Here is a 19951-nt window from a genome sequence, read left to right on the forward strand (position 1 = left end):
GGTCACATGGAGGTTCAGTTTGGGACAACAGGTGTGTCAGATGTTAGTGCAGTCAAAAGTTGTGTTCCGTGAGTCAGTGGAAATGGAAGGACGTAATTTCCACCAACACTGATCCTACAACACAGTTTTGACTCTATATTTCCATCACCACTATTCATGTTACACAACTTTTGACACTGCCCTGTTCAACCCAGTGACTTTTTTTTTTAAATTAAATAATTCTTACTTCCACTAGACGATTTTATCCAACAAAGGAGAGACTTTTCAAAATTGGAGAAGTTAGATATGGCCTTCATATTCTCTTTACTACCTGAGGTCTGTCCTAAACTGAATGAAATCGTCTGTATGCAGCCAAAATAAAGTTGGAAAATACGACATTGCAATGAAGTGGCTGCGATGACTCTCTCTCTCTCTCGTACTGTTTTTTTCTTGACCTGATATTCTTCCTGCTTCACTACATCTTTCTTCTTTCACCACTTCCTCTCTCTCTCTCTCTCTCTCACACACACACACACACACACACACACACACACACACACGTCAGACAATTTATACCTCGTTTACGAAAGGCGTCCCCGGCTAGTTAAGATTGCTTATTTCCATCTACAGTGCGTTTAACCTAACAGTGATTTTTAGCATTTTCAGCTCAGGAAACAGCCACATACAGTCACGCTGGAGGATCGATTTGATTAGTAACCAAGGAGACTCATTTCTTTCTTATAATCATCTAAGGCTTTACGACTCTCATGCATCCACGACACAGTTCTCAAGGTTGTGAAAATGGCCCAGTTCCCTCAGGTGAAAACAAAAAGGCAATAGTTACCCCCAGACGATCACACAGGACGCCCACCAAGCCCTGCCGTACAGAGGCCACAGCTAGTCAAAAAAATCACCTTTACCTGAAAAGAAAAAGATAAAAGACGCTGTTAGTTATCCTTAAAATATCACTTCAAGGGTTACTAGCTGATATGGGTAAAAAAAAAAAAAGAAAAGAAAAGAAAAAAGCTGCTTATCACTGTCTGGACGATTGCACACTATACATACATTCATACATACATACATACATATATAAATACGTAAATAAATAACTAGTCAATATGTAAAAAAATAGTCAAATATAAATACGTTAAATTATGAGCACTTCAGTCCCTTGAGAGTGATGACGTCTTTTTCTTGCTCCTCACAGACGATTTTATTCAGTTCAGGAGGGACTTCTGTACATGAAGAGGGGTTTATATAATGGCCTTTATTAACGTTGTCATTACAAGGGGGTTTTCTGTGGTGAACAAAATATTGGGATAGAGGTATGGGTAATGATGATGATGATAAAGTTGATGATGATGATGGTGATGAGCAAGGAAATCCAACATCGCTAGAATACAGTGCCAACCACGTCCTCAAAGCGAGTCAGGATAAAAGCAGCCTATTGAAAAGCGTCAAATTTAGCGCATTTTAACAAGGCGAGGCTCCAAGTTAATTTTAGTCTAACTGGAAGAGGGAGACTGATCTATTTTTAACAGTATGGAGTGCGAGTGATGGGGGAGGGGGAGGGGAAAGGGAGCGGGGGAGAGGGGAGGGGGGGAGAATGAGGAAGGGAGGAAGGGAGGAGGGGAGGGAGGGAGGAGGAGGAGAAAGGGAAGAGGGAAGGGAAAAGGGAGAGAGAGAGAGAGAGAGAGAGAGAGAGAGAGAGAGAGAGAGAGAGAGAGAGAGAGAGGAATGGGGGTGGGGGAGGGGGTATATTTTGGGGAGGGTGTGGGAGTGAGTGGGGGAATGAGTGGCATGTGGGTGACAGGTGTGTGGGAGGGGGAGGGGAGAAAGATAGGGAAATAGGGAAGGCAGGAGGGGAGAATGATAGGGCTGGAAGGCAGAGAGGGACAGAAAGATAGGAGGATACAGAAGAGAGAGAGAGAGAGAGAGAGAGAGAGAGAGAGAGAGAGAGAGAGAGAGAGAGAGAGAGAGAGAGAGAGAGAGAGAGCTGGGAAAGTTGGAGAGAGGAATGGGTGGAGGATGGGACGGAGAAAGAAAGGAGAAAGAAGAGAGAAAGGATGGGAGGAAAAGAAGGAAAGCATATAAGGAAAAAGGGAAAGAGTAAAGGTTGAAAAAAATGAATGAATGAATGAACACTGGTAGAAAAAAAGAGGCGGAAGGAAGAAGAAATGTACGAAGGAAGGATGGACCGAAGGAAGGGTGAGGGAGAGGGGAGGAGGGAGAAAAGTGGAAGGGGGTCGAGGGAAGATGGAAGGAGAAATGGAAAGAAAGAACGCGGGAAGGAAAAAGAAAATCAAAGAAAAGAGAAAGTGAAATGGAGTAAAGAGGGTGGAAAAGAGGGAAAAATATGATGGTAAAAGGGAGGGTAAGAAAGAAGAAGAGAAATGATAGGAAGAGAAAGGGAGGGATACGGGAAAGAGAAAAAGAATTGGAAAAAAGGAAAGCAGGAACGAAGGAAGAAGGCAGGGAGAGAGAATGGCGGAGAATGAACGGAAATAGAAAGGAAGAGGGAAAGGAAGGAGAAATGTGGAGGAATGAAGAGGAGGGAGAAGAAAGAGATGTGGAAAAAAAGAGAAAGGGAGGAAAAACGAAGATTGGATAGAAAGGGAGTAAACCGGGAGGCATGTAGAAAGGGAGGAAAGAGGGAGGCAGAGAGAGAAAGAGTATAAAGAGGGAGGCACAGAGAAAAAACAGAGTCAAGAGGGAGGCATGAAGAGAAGGGGAGGAGTGAGGTATGGATAAAGAAAGGAAGGAAAGGGGGAGGCACGGAGAGAAAGGGAGAAAAGAGGGAGGCATGAAGAGAAAGAGAGTACAGAGGGAGGCATGGAGAGAAAGGGAGGAAAGAGGGAGGTATGGAGAGAAAGGGGGAGAGGTACGAGGTTTGGCTACTAGGCAGATGTCACCCATTGTGATATTCTCCCCTCCCACACCCTCCCTCTCTTATTTCTCTCTCTCTCTCTCTCTCTCTCTCTCTCTCTCTCTCTCTCTCCCTCTCTCTCTCTCTCTCTCTCTCTCATTGCAATAATTTCCCCCTACACCCTTGGTTCTCATTTTACATTCTTTTTCTCTTCCTTTTTTCTGGTTCTCTCTTCACTCTCTTTCTCTCCTTCCTTTATGATATTCCTTCCTCTGTTATTTTTTCCTCGACATCCACTTTTGTTTTGTTTTTTTAAATTATTATTCCTCCTTTTTCTTCCTCTTTTACCTTATATCTTCATTATAGACTCGCTTTCTCTTACTTTTCCTCTCTCATTGTGATATTCTCTCTCTCTCTCTCTCTCTGACCCCTCGTGACCCGCCATAACCCAATCACACCCACCTTTATGTATATCTGGTCACCTGCCACCACCACCACCACCACCATTACCACCCCCCTGCCCATCACCACCACCACTATCCTCCTCCTACCCACTACTACCACTATCACGACGTCCCTGCCCACCACTACCAACACCACTACCATAGCCCCTACCAAAGCAACCATCAATACTATCAACCTCTCCCCCCGACCATCTCTGCTACCAGCACTACCAGTACCACCACCACCATCTCTGCTACCAGCACTACCAGTACCACCACCACCATCACTACCACCACCGGCACCACCATCGCCGCCACCACCACCACCACCATATCTCCTCGCTCTTGTTTTTTTCTTCTTCAATTTATTATGCTTTGTTATCACTTTTCCTAATTTCTGTTTTGATTTTGACCTTTCTGTGTAAGTTTTATGATCCTTTGCCCCTTTTTTTCACGCCTTGATTATTTTGACTCAATTATATTTTTCTATTTTCATTCGACTCTTCTCTGCCCATCTTTTAACGTGATGATTTTCAACGAACGTGCTTCTGTCAATATAGCACTTTTACCGCACCATTCTCATCTTTAGCCCCTTCTCTGTTATTCTGTTGTTTTTATTTATCTATCTATGTATATTTTTGTCTTTTTCTTCCTCTGGTAATTTTCTTTTTTTCTGATTTTTGTTTACATTCATCTGTAGCCTTCCTCTCCACATTATTTTTTGAATTTATTTTGCCCGTGTATGTAATCCCCCCCCTTCTTTTTTCTTTTTTATTTGCGTTTCTACTTTTACAACATTTCAGACAGTTTCTCTAATTTCACTTTTCCATATTCTCTTGAACTTCACGTCTTCATTCTTTTTACAATAGAAAATAATGGATGATGATGATGATGATGATGATGATGATGATGAACAGTTAGAAAAAATTACTGGAAGCATCATATTCCCAATTACTTTCAATACGATGTTATCCCTTCATCATTTTAATTTGTCTTTTACCATTTTCCCCCCACCTTCTCGCCATCGTCATTCTTCCCAAGTACCACCACTCACCATCCTTCTCACCATCACCATTACCACCACCATCCCACTCATCATTTGTCACCATTAATCATCCTCACCTCTACACCACCGCCACTACTTTCGTCACCGCACACCCACCTCACCTCCAACCACTATCACTATCACCTCTCCCAACCTCCTTAATCACCATAACCACAGCTCTCTCACCCGCGTCACCACCACAGCCTTCTTATCATCACAACCAGCACCCGTTTCATCAGAACATCCCTCTCATCATCACTCACCCTTGTCACCATCACCATTAACCACAGCCTTTGCCGATCCCCTCTCAAAATCACAGCCTTCTCACCATCACCATCCTTCTCTCCATCACCCCTGACCCTCCCTCTCACCATCATCCCTCACCATTCTTCGCGGCCGCACCCCCCTTACCCCTCACCATCTTCCTCACCATCACCCCTGCTCACCACACAGTCCTCTGAGCCCTCACCATCAGAGCAGAGCGAGTATTGACCAAGCGGGCCACCTATCACCAGGGGCAGTCACTCCTCTAGCCTCACTACCAGAAACTCTCCCTCACTCTCACTCTTCACCTACCTCCTCACCCCTGCCCCTCTCTCTCTCTCTCCCTCTCTCTGGATATTTCTTTCCCTCTCTCTCTCTCTCTCTCTCTCTCTCTCTCTGGATATTTCTTTTTCTTTCTCTTATTCTGTCCCTCTCCCTTGTTAGTTTGTTTGGCTTTATTTTCTTCTCTTTCGGTACCGCCTCTTCTTTTCCTCTCTCTCTCTCTCTCTCTCTCTCTCTCTCTCTCTCTCTCTCTCTCTCTCTCTCTCTCTCTCTCTCTCTCTCTCACCCGATTCACTCACTTCCACCATTTTCTTTCTCACTCACATCTTTGGTACAACGCTCACTACTGCTGCCACAACTACCACAAGCATCATTAAGACCAATCATCACAACTACCAGAAGCACCTTAACTCGAAAATCACCACCATCACCACAACTAACAAGTCATCACAGACACCTATTGCCATTTTGAAGCCACAGAAGTCACCATTATCATCACTATTACTACTTCAGTCATCATTATTACCAACACAATCATCATCATTATTATTATCATTAGTAGGAAAGTCACCATCATTGCCAAAACTACCACAATCACCTTTAACTTCGCTACCACCTACCACAATCATCATTATCGTTACTACCACCATCACCATTACCACCACCAATACTACCACAGTCGCCATTATCATCACCGTCACTACCAACCACCACTATCATCAACAGTAGTCACAGCCATCACTATCTTTACTACTAACATCACCATTATTACCACCAATACTACCACAATCGCCATTATCATCACAGTCACTACCACAGCCACCATTATCACCACCATTACCAACGCAATCACCATCATTATCACCACGACTATCTGCCACCATCACTACCTTTCGTCATCTCTTTCTTTCTCTCCCTCTCATACTCTTGTTTTCTTGACCTCATATTCTTCCTGCTCCACTTCATCTCTCTTCTTCCACCACTTCCTTCCCCCCCCTTCTCTCTCTCTCTCTCTCTCTCTCTCTCTCTCTCTCTCTCTCTCATTATATGACTGTCCTCCTTTTCTTCACCCTTCTATTCTCATTCGTCTTTTTTCTCATCACCAAGTTCTTCGCATCATAATCATCATCATAATCATCATCATCATCACCATCATCTCGTCTCCCTTATGGTTTTTATTTTCCTCTTCATCTAAGGTTGTTTCCTCCTCCTCCTCCTCCTCCTCCTTCACCTTCTCCTCCTCCACTTTTTCTTCATCACATTTCTCTTCTTATTTGCAGTCACTTTTACCTCTCATTCTTCCCTTTGTTCTGTGTCTTAACTTTTTCTTCCTTTTCTCCTTCGTTCTTTCTCTGTTCATAATACTCTACTTCTTCCTCTCCTCCTCCATATATTCTTTTTCTTCCTCCTCCGTCTCCTCTTCCTCCATATGCTTCCTCCTCATCCGTCTTTTCCTCCACTTCTTCCTCCTTCACCACCTCCTCCTCCACCCAGCATCACTTGATCACGACGCAGCTACCATCTCTCTCCACTTGATGCTCCCTCCCTTCTCCCTCCCCCTCCCCTCCTCTCTTCCTTCCTACCTGCTCCCTCCCTCCCTCCCTCTTCCCCTCCGCAGTCTCCTCTCTCATTTCTCCCTCCCTCTTCTTTTCTCTCTCTTATCCCCCCCCCCTCTCCTATCCCCCGTCTCATTCTCGCTCTCACTTCTCCCTTCCTCTCACTGTTCTTCTCCCTCCTCCTCCTTCTCTCTCCTACTCTCTCTCTCTCTCTCTCTTTGCTTTTCCTTCCCTTCCTCCGTCTTATTTTTTCCTTAAATCCGCCTTCTCTCCCACTTCTTTTCTCCTCTTTCTGCAGTTTTCTCCCTTTCTCGCTCGTCTTTTCTCTGTTTCTCTTCTTTTCGTTTTCTCCCTCTCCCACTTCAACCTTTTTGCTTGCTCCTTTCCTCTCCCTCCGCCTTTCCCTTTCTTTATTTATCCTTATCTCCCTTTCGGTCCTTTCTTTCCCTCCATCTCTTTCTTCGCTCCTTTTCTATCTTATCTCTCTTCTTCTCAACCTCTTTCTTTTTCGGTCTGCCTCTTTCTTACCCTCTCTCTCTACGTTATCCCTCCCTCTCTACTTTCTTTAACTGTCCTTCCCTCCCTTTTCTCCCCTCTCTGTCCCTTTCTCCCTCTCTATCCCTGCCTCCTCTGTGCCTTCCCTCCCTTCTCCTCTGTCCGTCCCTACCTTACCCTCCTTTTCTCTCTCTCGTTCCCTCTCCCTCCCCGCCTCCCACGCCCCCTCCTCTCCTCTCAACCCCCCAGTCCCCCCACACCCGCTCCCCCTCCTACGTGTGGCTGTCCCCCCTCCCCCCCACACTGCGCTAGACAAAAGGCATTCGTCATCAGAGAGCGTCCGAACACGACAGACTCCAGCGTTGTGGCTCCCCTACCCCCCTCCTTCACCCCCTCCCCCCTCCTTCACCCCCTCCCCCCTCCCCCCTTCATCACTCCCTCCCCCTCCTCTTCCACTCCTTCGCGCTGTCCCCTCTCCTCCCCCTTCCTTACCTCTGCCCTCCTTCCACTGTCCCCTCTCGCTCCTTCACTCTCTCCCCTCTCCTTCTGTCATTCACTCCCTCTCCCCTTCCTTTCTTCACCCTCTCCTCTCTTTCGACCTGTCCTCTCGCCTTCCCTCCCCTCCCCTCTCTTCCCTTCCTTCACCATCTCTTCTCTCTCTCTCTTGTCCCTTCCTTCACACTGTCTCCTCTCGTTCTCCCTAACCTCTACCCACTCTCCTCCCTTCCCCCTCTTCCTTCTCCTCCCCTCAAACAGTCGCCCTTCCCTTTTCTTTTTGCCACCATCTCTCTTTTTTCTCCTTTCCTTCGCTCTTTTCCTCTCGTCCCTCTTCTCTCTCTCACTCCTTGCTTTTTATCTCTTCCTTTCCTCCCCGATCTTTTCTTTCTTCCCCATTTCCTTTCCTCTCGTCCCTCTTCTCTCTCTCACTCCTTGCTTTTTATCTCTTCCTTTCCTCCCCGATCTTTTCTTTCTTCCCCATTTCCTTTCCTCTTCTTAACTATCACCCACTCCCTCTCTCTATCACTTCTTGCGTTGTCTCCCTCCCTTCCATCAATTTTCTTTTCTTTCCCCTCTTCCTCTTTTCTGCTTTCGCTCCCCTCTCTTCTTCATCTCCCCTTCTTATTCCCCATTCTTCCCCTTCTATCCTTCGTCTTTCTCATCTTCATCTTCTTCCTTTTATTTTCACCTGGTTTCATCCGTTCGCTAAACTCACTTTTACCCTCTCTCTCTCTCTCTCTCTCTCTCTCTCTCTCTCTCTCTCTCTCTCTCCTGCCTCTTTTCAATCAAGCATATTTCCCTTTCTCAGCTTATTCTTTTACTGCTCTTTTTCTCAGTCTCCATTCCCAATCCTCTAGTTTACCAACCCCACCTCCCCATCCCACTCCCCTCCCACTCACACCAACCCACTCCTTGGCTAGTGTCTTCCCCTCTCGATTTATTTTTCTCCTTACTCATCTCCCATTGTAATCACACTCCCTTTCCTCTCATATCCTCATCCTCTTTCCCACACATCTTCCTCTCTCCTCCCCATTCACTCCTCTCTCATATTCTTATCTCCCTTCCCCCTCTTCACCCCCACTCCTCTCCCTTCACACGCACTCTCCCTCTCTTTCCCACAGACTTTCCCTTTTTCCCCACACTCTCCTCCTTCCAACTCATCCTTTTCCCTCTCTCGCCTCTTCTTCCCTCCCAATCCCACTCCCTACTTTCTTGCGCCCTCCTTCACCTCCCTATGCAGTCTCCCTTTCTCCTCACTCACCCCTTTCCATCTACCTCCTCTCTCTTTTTTCTCCAATTCCATTTCCCCTTTCCTTACTCCCATCCTGTCTTTCCTCATCCCTTCCCCATCCCACTCACATCATCTCTCTCCTCCCCACAGAGTTTTCTTCCTCTCGCTTACATCCCTATCCTCTCCTCTTACCCCTCTCCTTCTCCTCCTCCCCTAACACCCACTCCTTTCCTCCTTACGTCATTTAACCTCCCTCACCCTCTCATCCAATTCCCGTGTCCTCTCTTTCTCTCTCTCTCTTTCTCTCTCTCGTGCTTGCACTCTTCATTTTCACTACCTCTCACACTGTATCTCTCACTCACTCTCATCTCATGCACCACCCCCTCTACTCGCTCTCAGATATTTCCTCACCTACTTACCCCCACACACTCCCTCTCTCATTCAACTTTTCGCACTCACCCCCACACTCACCCACCCAATACCATCTTCACTCAGCTTCATCTTTACTCACCCGCTCCCACGCTTCCAGTCCCCATAATTCTCCCATACACATTTCTCAGTCACCTAACATTCGCCCACCTCCTTCTCCACCATCCATCACTACCTTACTTCCATCATCCACCTGTCCTTCCCTGATTCACCTCCCCCCCCTCTCCCCTATCCTCCTTCAGGTCACCCAACCCTCCCCTCACCCGCCAAACTACCCCTCATCACCTCCTTTTCTCGGTCACTCACATTCATTCATCCACTCTCACCTTCGGCACTCAATTAATACTATTCTCTCCTTTTCCCCTCACCCACCCAGACCCTCACACACAACTCTCGCCACGTATTCCCCTTCATCCAAAGAGCTTCCCCTCACCCAGTCAACCACTACTCTCAGCTCGTTCTTGCTGCCCCCAGACTTTTTGTTTTTTTTAAAGCTTGTGGGAGATTTCTTGATGCAAAAGGGGTTAATGAAGTTTGCTGCTGACCCGTTAATTACCAGAAGTCGCTCCTAACTTAATAAAATCGTCTGGTGGTGGTAGGCATCACCCACCTATTAATCCCTCACTTATTCTCACCCTTTCCTTCTCAGTCTTCCTTCCCCTTATTTATCCTCTGCTTTCCTCTTCCATCCCTCCACTCACCCTTACCCCTCCTTCCCACATTATCCCACCACCCCCAGCAATCCCTCTCCGTCTCTACCTCATCAGTCTTCCAAACCCCCACTCTTTTGCGCCTTCAGTCCCCCAGTTCCCCTCGTCAGTACCCCACTCACCCTCCCTCTGTCAACCCCTCCTCATTCTTACTCTAGGTCACTTTCATCATTTTCACTCTCCCACACCTACATCTACCTCTTTTCACCCTTCCACCCTCTCTTCATTCCCGCACCCACCTCTATTCACCCTTCCACCCTCTCATCATTCCCTCCCTCACCCCCTAACAATCCCTCTTCACCCCCTTACCCCTCCTCTCCATCTCCCCAAGCCTGCCACCCTCATCCAATTTCTGGTCTGCACACTCCATGCCTCCCTCCCTTGCTCCTGCCTCACGCTTCCTCGCTCGCTCACGCTCTCACTCACACCCTGGCTCTCATTCACTCATCCTCTGTTCCTCAATGTTCACTCTCACTTTCTGTCTCAGTCTATTCGCCTCTCTCTCTCTCTCTCTCTCTCTGTTTGTTTGTTTGTTTGTCTGTCTGTTTCTGTCTGTCTGTCTGTCTGTCTGTCTGTCTCTCTCTCTCTGCTCCATTCTCACCTCATGCTCACTGGTCATCACTCACTCATTCACATTGTCTCTCTCTCTCTCTCTCTCTCTCTCTCTCTCTCTCTCTCTCTCTCTCTCGTACTCAATGTCGCATTCTTTCTCTTACACTCAGTCCTCCCTCTCACCCAAACTCTCACTCTCCCTCACTTCTCAGCATTCCATTCACTTTCTTGCATTTTTTAACTTATATCAGAATGGCCGTAGAGCAGACAGTCCATTCCCTGAGGCCCGACATTCCTTCTACTCGCATCAGATGGCACCACGCACCTTCACATACCACCCAGGCACCAGTACCCACCATTCATACCGAATACATGCTATAGGTCTGTCTAATTTGGATTCGTGTGATGGTATTTTTTTTTTATTAAATGTTGTTGTTCATGATGATGATAATGAGGATGAGGATGATAATCATTTTGATAATAATGATGATGATGATGATGATGATGTCGGTGGATTTTGTGAAAATTTTTACGAGTGTATTAATGAAATTTAAATCCTTATACTGTTCCCTGTCTCAGTCTGGAATCGCAGTTAGTTGGTCAGTGGTCTAACATTCAACCATATGACCATAAGTCCCTATCTCTATCACTTCATGTTCTCCCTCTCTCTCTCTCTCTCTCTCTCTCCCTCTCTCTTTTTCTCTCTCTCTCACTTAGTATTCATCAAATTCCTCACTCATGTCCTCTTTCACACTTCCTCTGGCTCCCCCTCTCTCTCTCTCATAGTTCGTATTCTCCCATTTCCTCTCTTTTCTTCAATTTTTTATTCTTATCCGGAAGGGGAGGTGAGCTAGTAGTGTGTCAGCCTCTTCAGTCCAGTGGCGTTTTTTTTTTTTTTTTTTTTTGCTACACTTGAACGATTTTGTTATGCTTTGGAGGATTCATTAATTTGAAAGTCTCCATTAACCTTTCAAACATGATACATAAAGCCGTCATAAATCCCCCAGCCTACGGGATTTTTTTAACTTGAACTGAACAAAAAAAAAAATTAGGCAGTAAGAATAATCCAGCAGAACACGCCATCGGATTACAGTTAAGAAAAAAGTAATCCGACGCGAAAGGCTTTATGAACAAGGCAGACATATAAGTGGAAGAGCATATATGAAAAAAAAAAAAAGCAAGATATAAGTAGACACATATAGCAATAAGTGGAACATATTAGTACATATCCCGCCCGCTTAAAATGTAGATACGATATAAGTACAATTTAACCCCTTCAGGCTGGTGACGCTCCTTATCTTTAATTTTTTATATCGTCCGACGATTTTATTCAGTTCAGGAGAGACTTTAAAACTATGGAGGTTGTACATGGCCTTCATCAACCCCTTCAGTACGAGACGTCTTTCCTTAGCTGAAAAATTGTCTGGAGGTTTCAAGACGGGAAAAAAAAAAAAAAAGACAGGAGGAATGAAGGCACGAGACAAGCACCACGAGGCAAATCTGGACTGGTTTATTTCCGATGGGGTCAGACGATTTTACTCAGCTTAACGACTGTCCTCCCGTCCTCTAAGAAGGGTTAACTAATCCTCCTAATTCCTTTCTGGCTCCATCATTTCCTCTTTCCCTCCTCGCTTCCTCGACCTTAAACCTTCCCCCTCCTGCTCGTCTCCTTTTCCCTCCTCTCCATCATTTAGGAGATAAAAGAGAAAGGAGGGGGGAGACAGGAGGGGGAAAGGGAAGGAGGAGGGGGGAGACAGGAGGGGGAAAGGGAAGGAGGAGGGGGGAGACAGGAGGGGGAAAGGGAAGGAGGAGGGGGGAGACAGGAGGGGGAAAGGGAAGGAGGAGGGAAAGAAAACTATAGTACAAGGAGGGGTGTTAACAGAGGTCAATTTTCTTCTCCCCCCTCATCTTCCCTTCCCCCCATCTCTACGGGAAGGGGGATGGGCCAAGGTCAGTTCGTCTCATCCCCCCCACCACCCACACCCCTCACCCTAGCTCTATCAAAACCTTCAGCCCTTAATCATAATCACCGTCATCATCATCATCAACAAGTAGCAAAACAGCACAGAAGGGTTCAGACTGAGCTCATTCTTCATTTTCTGTGCGATGTTCACTTTTGTAATATGATTCTTTGATTTGGGATTTTTTTTCTTCATCTGATTTACTTCGTTGAAAAATACATATGGGAATTAAATGGAGGTGGTGTGTGTGTGTGTGTGTGTGTGTGTGTGTGTGTGTGTGTGTGTGTGTGTGTGTGTGTGTGTGTGTGTGTGTGTGTGTGTGTGTGTGTGTGTGTGTGTGTGTGTGTGTGTGTGTGTGTGTGTGTGTGTGTGTGTGTGTGTGTGTGTGTGTGCTCGAGTATGGTAGTGGTGGTCTGTGGTAAAAGTAATGTTCTGGTAGTGATGGTGTGGTGTGGCAGCGGTGTGCGATGGTAGTGTGGATGTGGTATGGTTGTGTGGTAAGGTGACCCCTGCGTGACCTCTCTCCATACCACCCAGTCTCCTGCTCATACTCGCGTGACCTCGCCTCTACTTTGATCCTAAAATGACCTAGCTCACTCACTCCCTCCTCGCTTTCTTTCTCAACCTGCCTCTCATTTCACTGTCTCATGCCGTTCATCACAAGTCTCTCTGTCTCTGTCTCTCTCTCTGTCTGTCTCTCTCTGTCTGCCTGTCTCTCTGTCTCTGTCTCTCTTTCTCTGACACACACACACAGTCTGTCCGTCTGTCTGTCTGTCTGTGTCTGTCTGTCTGTCTGTCTGTCTGTCTCTCTCTCTCTCTCTCTCTCTGCTTCAAGTTATCTTTGTATTATTAATTGTGTGTGTGTGTGTGTGTGTGTGTGTGTGTGTGTGTGTATCGAGTAAGTGCGAATTGGTGTAAGCGTAAAAATCTACGTATGTATGAAAGTAAGTAATATGTGTGAAAATGAGGGAAGGGGATAAGATAGATAGATAAAGAGAGAGAGAGAGAGAGAGAGAGAGAGAGAGAGAGAGAGAGAGTGTGTAGAGGGATGTATTATCGTGTGTATCTGAATGAAAGCATAAGTGTGTGTTTGTGCGTATACAGTATGTGTGTGTGTGCGTTTGTGTAAGAAGTAACAGGTATACTCGTATATCGAAGACTTCTCAAACTTCCGTACACATACACACACACACACACACACACACACACACACACACACACACACACACACACACACACACAACTTTACCCTTCCTCCAGTTTCAGCCTCTCTCCTCTCACAATTTCTTCTTCTTTCTCCCTTTTCATTCTTTTTTCCACGTCCCCTCTTCATTCTCCTTCCCTTTCTTTCTCTTCTCCTTCCTCGCTTCCTCCTCCTCCTCCTCCTCCTCTTCCTCATTCTTCTCTTCTTTTCCTTCATTTTTCTTCTTCTTTGTATCATCATCCACCCAATTTCATTTCACAGCCTTCTCTTCCCCTTCCATTATTCAATTTCCCCTTCTTCCTTCTTCCTTTCTCTCTTCTTCCCTACTTTATCAGTGTTTCTCTCTTGCTCCGTCTTCTTCCCCTCGTGTTTATCAGTTTTGTTGCCGTTCTCCTTTGTTCCTTTATTCTTACGCTTCCTTTCTTTCTTGTCTTACTCCTTCTTTTCACCCTTCTTTCTTCTTCATCTGTTCACCTCTCCTCCCCCCTTCTGTGTGTGTGTGTGTGTGTGTGTGTGTGTGTGTGTGTGTGTGTGTGTGTGTGTGTGTGTGTGTGTGTGTGTGTGTGTGTGTGTGTGTGTGTGTGTGTGTGTGTGTGTGTGTGTGTGTGTGTGTGTGTCCTTGCTTTGTGTTGTGTATTTGTTCTCTGTTTTGTGTAGCTGTGTATTTGTGTAGCTGTACCTGTGTTCTGTGTATCTGTGTACCGTATCTATTAACAGTAGAGTCAGGAAATGTATACCACGTGATGACATGTTTAAAATATTTCGAAGCTTCAAAGGCAATCTAAAAATATAAACTAATCTGATCTATTGCATTCTCTCTCTCTCTCTCTCTCTCTCTCTCTCTCTCTCTCTCTCTCTCTCTCTCTCTCTCTCTCTCTCTCTCTCTTTCGAGTTACGACGTCCCCTGAGTTTGGCTCTGAAGGTTTCTCTCACACCAGGGATGGCAAGATGCTTTCTTTCTCTCTCTCTCTCTCTCTCTCTCTCTCTCTCTCTCTCTCTCCATTTTTTCACACATTTTCACTAAATTTCACACTTACTTTCACAGATACCCAGACATAAGTAAGGCATTCTCTTTCCTCTCCTCCTCTTCCCCCCCCCCTCCTTCTCCGTTTCTCTTTGTTTTTTTCCCTACGTTTCTTTCACTTTCTCCTTCCCCCTCACTTTCATATGCACTCAAGCAAGTAAGGTCTGCTCTATTTCTCTCCCTCCTATCCTTGAATCTCTCTCTCTCTCTCTCTCTCTCTCTCTCTCACACACACACACACACACACACACACACACACACACACACACACATACACACACACACACACACACACACAAACCAAGAAAAAGTGAAAAAAGGAAAGAGATCTGACGCTTCGAAACAACGAATGAAACAGTCTCAAAAGTCCGAATAACAGAATAACTTGAAAAAAGGCCTTCGCAGACCAATCCCTACAGGAAAATTAAAACAATATACAAAGAAACGCATAACCCATTCATTTCGACGGGGAGAGTTAATTCTACGATGTATTAACGAACATTAGCTAAATAAAAAAGAAGCGAAAGAAAAAAGAAAGTAGCTTATTGACTTCTTTCACCAGTAAATATCTGATTTTTTTATTACCCTCCTCTAGACTTACTTATCCTAATAAATCTATTCCAACACAGATCTATCCTACCCTACCCAACACTATCTTCTAACCAACCTTAACATATTCAAATCTAACCCAACCTCACCTATCCTACTGTAACCTAACCTGCCTAAACCTAACCTAATCTAATCTGTATCCCATCCATTTACTTAATTTAATAACAACAAAATCTTCCGCGCTAGTTTATTGTCCTACCCAGCGTTTTTCTTGCTTGTTTTCCTGTTGTCTTTTTCCGAAAGCGAGGGATGGGAATTGCTCTACTTCGTTTTTGTTCTGTGTTTTGATTTAGATGCTGGAAATGGACTTTTTTTCATCCTCTGATTGCGTAGGCTCGAACCCAACCTCCCCTGCTATCATTTTATACCCCCCTTCCTCTCTCTCTCCTCTCTCTCTCTCTCTCTCTTTCTCGTCACCCCCTCCCACTCACACCATGGGCAACGCGTCCTCCTTTCCTGGTTTCCTCTTTCTTTCTTGTCTCCACCGTCTCTCTCTCTCTCTCTCTCTCCTCCCACTCACACCACGGTAACCAAGGCTCCCTCCCTTCCTCCCTTCTACCTCCATCATCCCTCCCTCCTTTTCTCCCTCCGGTCACTGTCCATCCTTCCCCTCGCTGACTCCCCTCTTTCCAGCCTTCCCTCCCTCCCTCCCCTCACCTCACTGACGTCCCTCTCTCTCTCTCTCTCCCCTCGCAGGCTTAGGTCCGCTCCCCTCACACACACACACACACACACACACACACACACACACACACACACACACACACACACACACACACATGCCCTTCTCTCCCCTCTCCCCTCCATTCTCCCCTCTCAGCTTCACGTCCGTTCCAGTTTTCTCCCTCTCCCCTCCTGCGTTGCCTGCCCACCTCCCTTCCACCTAACTCCCTCTATCTCTCCATCACACACACTCCCTTGCTCTGTCCCACGTAACTCATTCTCCCTCCCTTCCACATTAACTCCCATCTCTCTCTCTCTCTCTCTCTCTCTCTCTCTCTCTCTCTCCTTCTCTCTCTCTCCCATTAACTTGTACCTCTTCACCCCTATATCAAAACCCATTCTTTCTTCCCTTCTATCCTATTCTCATTTAATTTCTCCCCCTTCCAGTCATTAACACCTCCTCCCCCCTTCTCTCTCTCTCTCTCTACCTTATCTATCTATACCCCTCTTAGTCTCCCTCTCTCCACTAACCAGCACCCCTTGCCATGCAGCTCTATTCATCCTTCTCTCTCACTTTCTCTACCCACATCATTTCCAGCCTTCTCCCCCCTTCTCTCTCTCTCTCTCTCACACACACACACACACACACACACACACACACACACACACACACACACACACACACACACACATCCACTTATTAACGCTACTCCCATTTTCCCTACTCACTCCTCCATGTCCTATCCCCACCTTAGCTGTCCCTATCCCGCCCCCTTTATATCCTGTTTACCCTCCTTTCCACCGTACTGCCCTTCCTTCTGCATTTCTATCTTTGTGTTTAAATCAAGCAATAGTTACCTTAGTTATATGACAGCCTATAATTATAAGCCTCGAAAGAACTTAGAGGTCTGTTGTTCTTTGTTTTCCTTTGTAACTTCATTTATCAACCCTCTGCATGTTGTCTATTTTATGCACATCGCCCCCATCTTCCCCACCTCCTTGTTCCTTCCTCCCCCCCCTCTCTCACTCTCTCTCTCTCTCTCTCCCTCCTCTGCCTACCCCCAACCCCCTGTTTCTTTACCGTCACTTGCATTCTATTTCCAACCCTTACCGGTACCTTCTATTTTCCTTCCTTAACACTCCTAACATCCTCCCCCCTCCCTTTGCTCTCTCTCCCACCCCCCTGCTTACACACACACACACACACACACATTTTCTACCCACATCACTCCCGCCTTCCCTGCCTCACTTCTCTCACCCTGCCTGCCTGCCTACCTCCCCCTGTACCTCCCCTCCCCTTCCCTGCCTCCCCCCCCCCTCCTCGGCTGGCATCTATTCCAGGCGGCGGTGCTGGGTGGTGGTGGTGCTCCAGCTGGCCGACCCAGACGCACACGCACATAAAAAGCCATTTCTACTGCGGCCACCAGCGTCTTCGATCTCTGCTTGGCCCCCTCCCTCTCCCTTACCCCCTGCCACCTTCCTTCTCTTGTGTCCCTCCCTCCCTCCCCTCCTTCCTTCTCTTATGTCCCTCCCTCCTTCCCCCTCCCTTCCCGGCACTCCTTCACTCCCTCCTCTTGTGCACCTACCTCTCTCCCTCATCTCTGCTTGCTTCTCTCCTTCTTTCTCTTGTGTCCTTCCCTCCCTCCCTCATCTCTGCTTGGCCATCTTTCCTCCTCCCTCCCCCCTCTTGTGTCCTTCTCCCTCTCCCTAATTTTCTCCTCGTACATCCCTCCCTCTCTCCCTTTCTCCTCTTGTGGCCGTCTGTGTTTCCCTTCCTCCCCCTCTTCCCCTTTCCAACTCGCCTGTCCTCTCCATGCTTCTCTTTCTGTGTGTGTGTGTGTCTTCCTCTCCTTTTACTCCCTTCCCCCCTGCTCTCTCTCTCTCTCTCTCTCTCTCTCTCTCTCTCTCTCTCTCTCTTGTTAGCTCGCCACCATCCTCTTGTCATTCCTCCCTCTGTCTTCTGTCTCCCTCCCGGCTTCCTTTTACTCTCTCTCTCTCTCTCTCTCTCTCTTTCTCTCTCTCTAACCAGACACCACCTTTTCTGTCACTACTTCTTAGGCTCTCTTCTCCCCTGAGCCCCTCCCCTCCCTCTCCTTTTCCTCCATTCTCTCTCCTACCTCCATGCTTTCTTCTCCCTCCATTTTCCATCCGTGCCCTCTTTTCTCCTCTATCTTCTTCGCAGATTTCCTCCCCTCCCTCCTTTCTCCCTCTCTTTTCGCTCCATTTTCTTCTTGTTCCTTACCTCCCACGTTCACATTTATTCTCTCTCTCTCTCTCTCTCTCGTGATAGCCAGCCACCTTTCCTCTGTCGTTTCTCTTTTCTCTCCCTCCCTCTGCCTCCCGCATGTCACCTTCCTCCCTTTCTCCTTGCCTATTCTCCTCCCTTCTTCCTCACTTACCTACCTACCTATCTACCTACTTACGTAGCTGCCTACCTTCTGTTACCATAAACGCCTATGTAGTTTCTGTCATGCCTACCTACCTTTCCTTCCCGTTAACTTACCTGCCAACCTATCTCCTGCAGATTATCTACCGTACCTATGTACTTACCTTTTGCAAACTTACCTACCAATCTACCTACTTACCTTCTGTCCTGCCTTCTATCCTATGTCCCTACCTACCGTCTGTCCTACCTGCCTACCTTCCATACCTAAAATTTTTCTTTCCTGTTTACTTATACCTACCTTCCGACCTACCTTTCTACCCACCTACCTACTTACCTACCAACCTACCTACGTACATACCTATCAACATTCCTAGCTTCCCTACCCAACATTATCCCTCCCTATTTACCTATACCTACCTACCGGCGTACCCCCTACCTGCCTACTGTTATTTTTACCTGCCTGCCTACCTACCTTCTCGCTCAAATTCCTTCTTTTGCCTCCCCAAGCTTTCTATATCCCGCCTCCTCTTCCTCCTCCTCCTACCTTCCCTTCTCTCTCTTCCTCCTCCTTATTCTCTGTCATGTCTCCTCTCCTTTCCTCCTCCTCCTCTTCTACTTCTCCAACTTCTTCATCCCCCCTCCCCTTTCTCTCTTCCTCCTTATCCTTATTCTTCTTCATCTCATATTCTTCCCTCCTCCTACTCTTCCACCTTTTCCCTCTCCCTCCCCTGTTCTCCTGTCATACCTTTTTCCCCTCTTCCTCAACCTCCCTTTCTCCTCCTTCTTATTCTTCGTCCCTGCATTTTCCTCCTTCTCTTATTCATCTTACTCTCCCTTTTCTCTTTCCCCTTCTCTGTCCTCAATCTCCTTATTCTTCGCATCCAGAACTCCTTTTCCTTTGTCATCGTCTCTCACATCCATCTCCTCTTTTTCTACAGCTCCCTCTCACCTCTTCTTTCTTCTTTTCCTTCTTTTTCTTCTTCTTCCTCCTCCTCCTCCTCCTCCCCCCAAGCCGACCACTCTCTCTTTCTCTCACTCTCGGCCTTTCCTCCCTCCCCCCCTCCTGCTCCTCTTTTACGCTTCTCTTCTATTCATCCCTCAGAGTTCATGCGCCTGCCTCATCCTGCCTCAATCCCCCTGCCTCACCCTGCCTCAGACTCACGCTGCCTCACACTCTCGTCCTGCCGCACTCCTCACTCTGTCTCACCCTCCCTCTACCTTACCCCCATCCTGCCTCGCCTAACACTAGTTAACAGTATTTATTTCTATCCTTGTCTGGTATGTGCACCTTCCCTGTCTATTTCCGCTTCCCTACTTCCTACATGTTTCAAGTCACACTATTTTATCCGTATACCATCACCGCTTTCTTTTCTTCCCTATTACTTCTGGCAATTATCATTTTTCTTAATATCTCGTCTCTCCTATTCCCCCCCCCTCTCTCTCTCTCTCTCTCTGCTCACACTAACCATTTCAGAACAACGACGTCTTTCCCGAGAGTGAAATAGCCTGACGTTAGCAAGAACTTAAAAAAAAATCTCCACTGTGGCAAGGGTGGCACATAGTTTTAGTTTATTTCTCTTACTATCTCAAGACGATTGTATGTAGCTTAAAGGAGGCCTTCTGACTGGGGGGGGGGGAGATATATAGGGTTAATAAATTCCTTCACTATTGTATATCCTTACAGAGCTGAATAAAATCGTCTGGGAACAACAAGTTACAAAATAGAAAGAAAAAATGAGAACAGGCTAAATGAG

At 46.7% G+C, this 19951-nt stretch overlaps 1 protein-coding gene across 3 annotated transcripts in view; it reads right to left on the minus strand.

Moving 5' to 3' along the window:
* The window catches only part of LOC145414266 (uncharacterized), a 147585-nt gene that overhangs the window by 102428 nt on the left and 25206 nt on the right, over nt 1-19951 (minus strand). Inside the window, exon 1 of one of the 3 annotated variants that reach the window (XM_080283868.1) lies at nt 824-858. The exons of the other annotated variants lie outside the window; for them this stretch is intronic. The gene's annotated coding sequence lies outside the window, so the exon portion shown is untranslated. Of the gene's footprint in view, nt 1-823; nt 859-19951 lie in introns of those variants that run through there. 3 annotated transcript variants of the gene reach the window in all.

This window comes from Coenobita brevimanus, chromosome 98, assembly GCF_032717465.1.
Source record: "Coenobita brevimanus isolate Jiangsu-jjx chromosome 98, ASM3271746v2, whole genome shotgun sequence".
Taxonomy (NCBI): domain Eukaryota; kingdom Metazoa; phylum Arthropoda; class Malacostraca; order Decapoda; family Coenobitidae; genus Coenobita; species Coenobita brevimanus.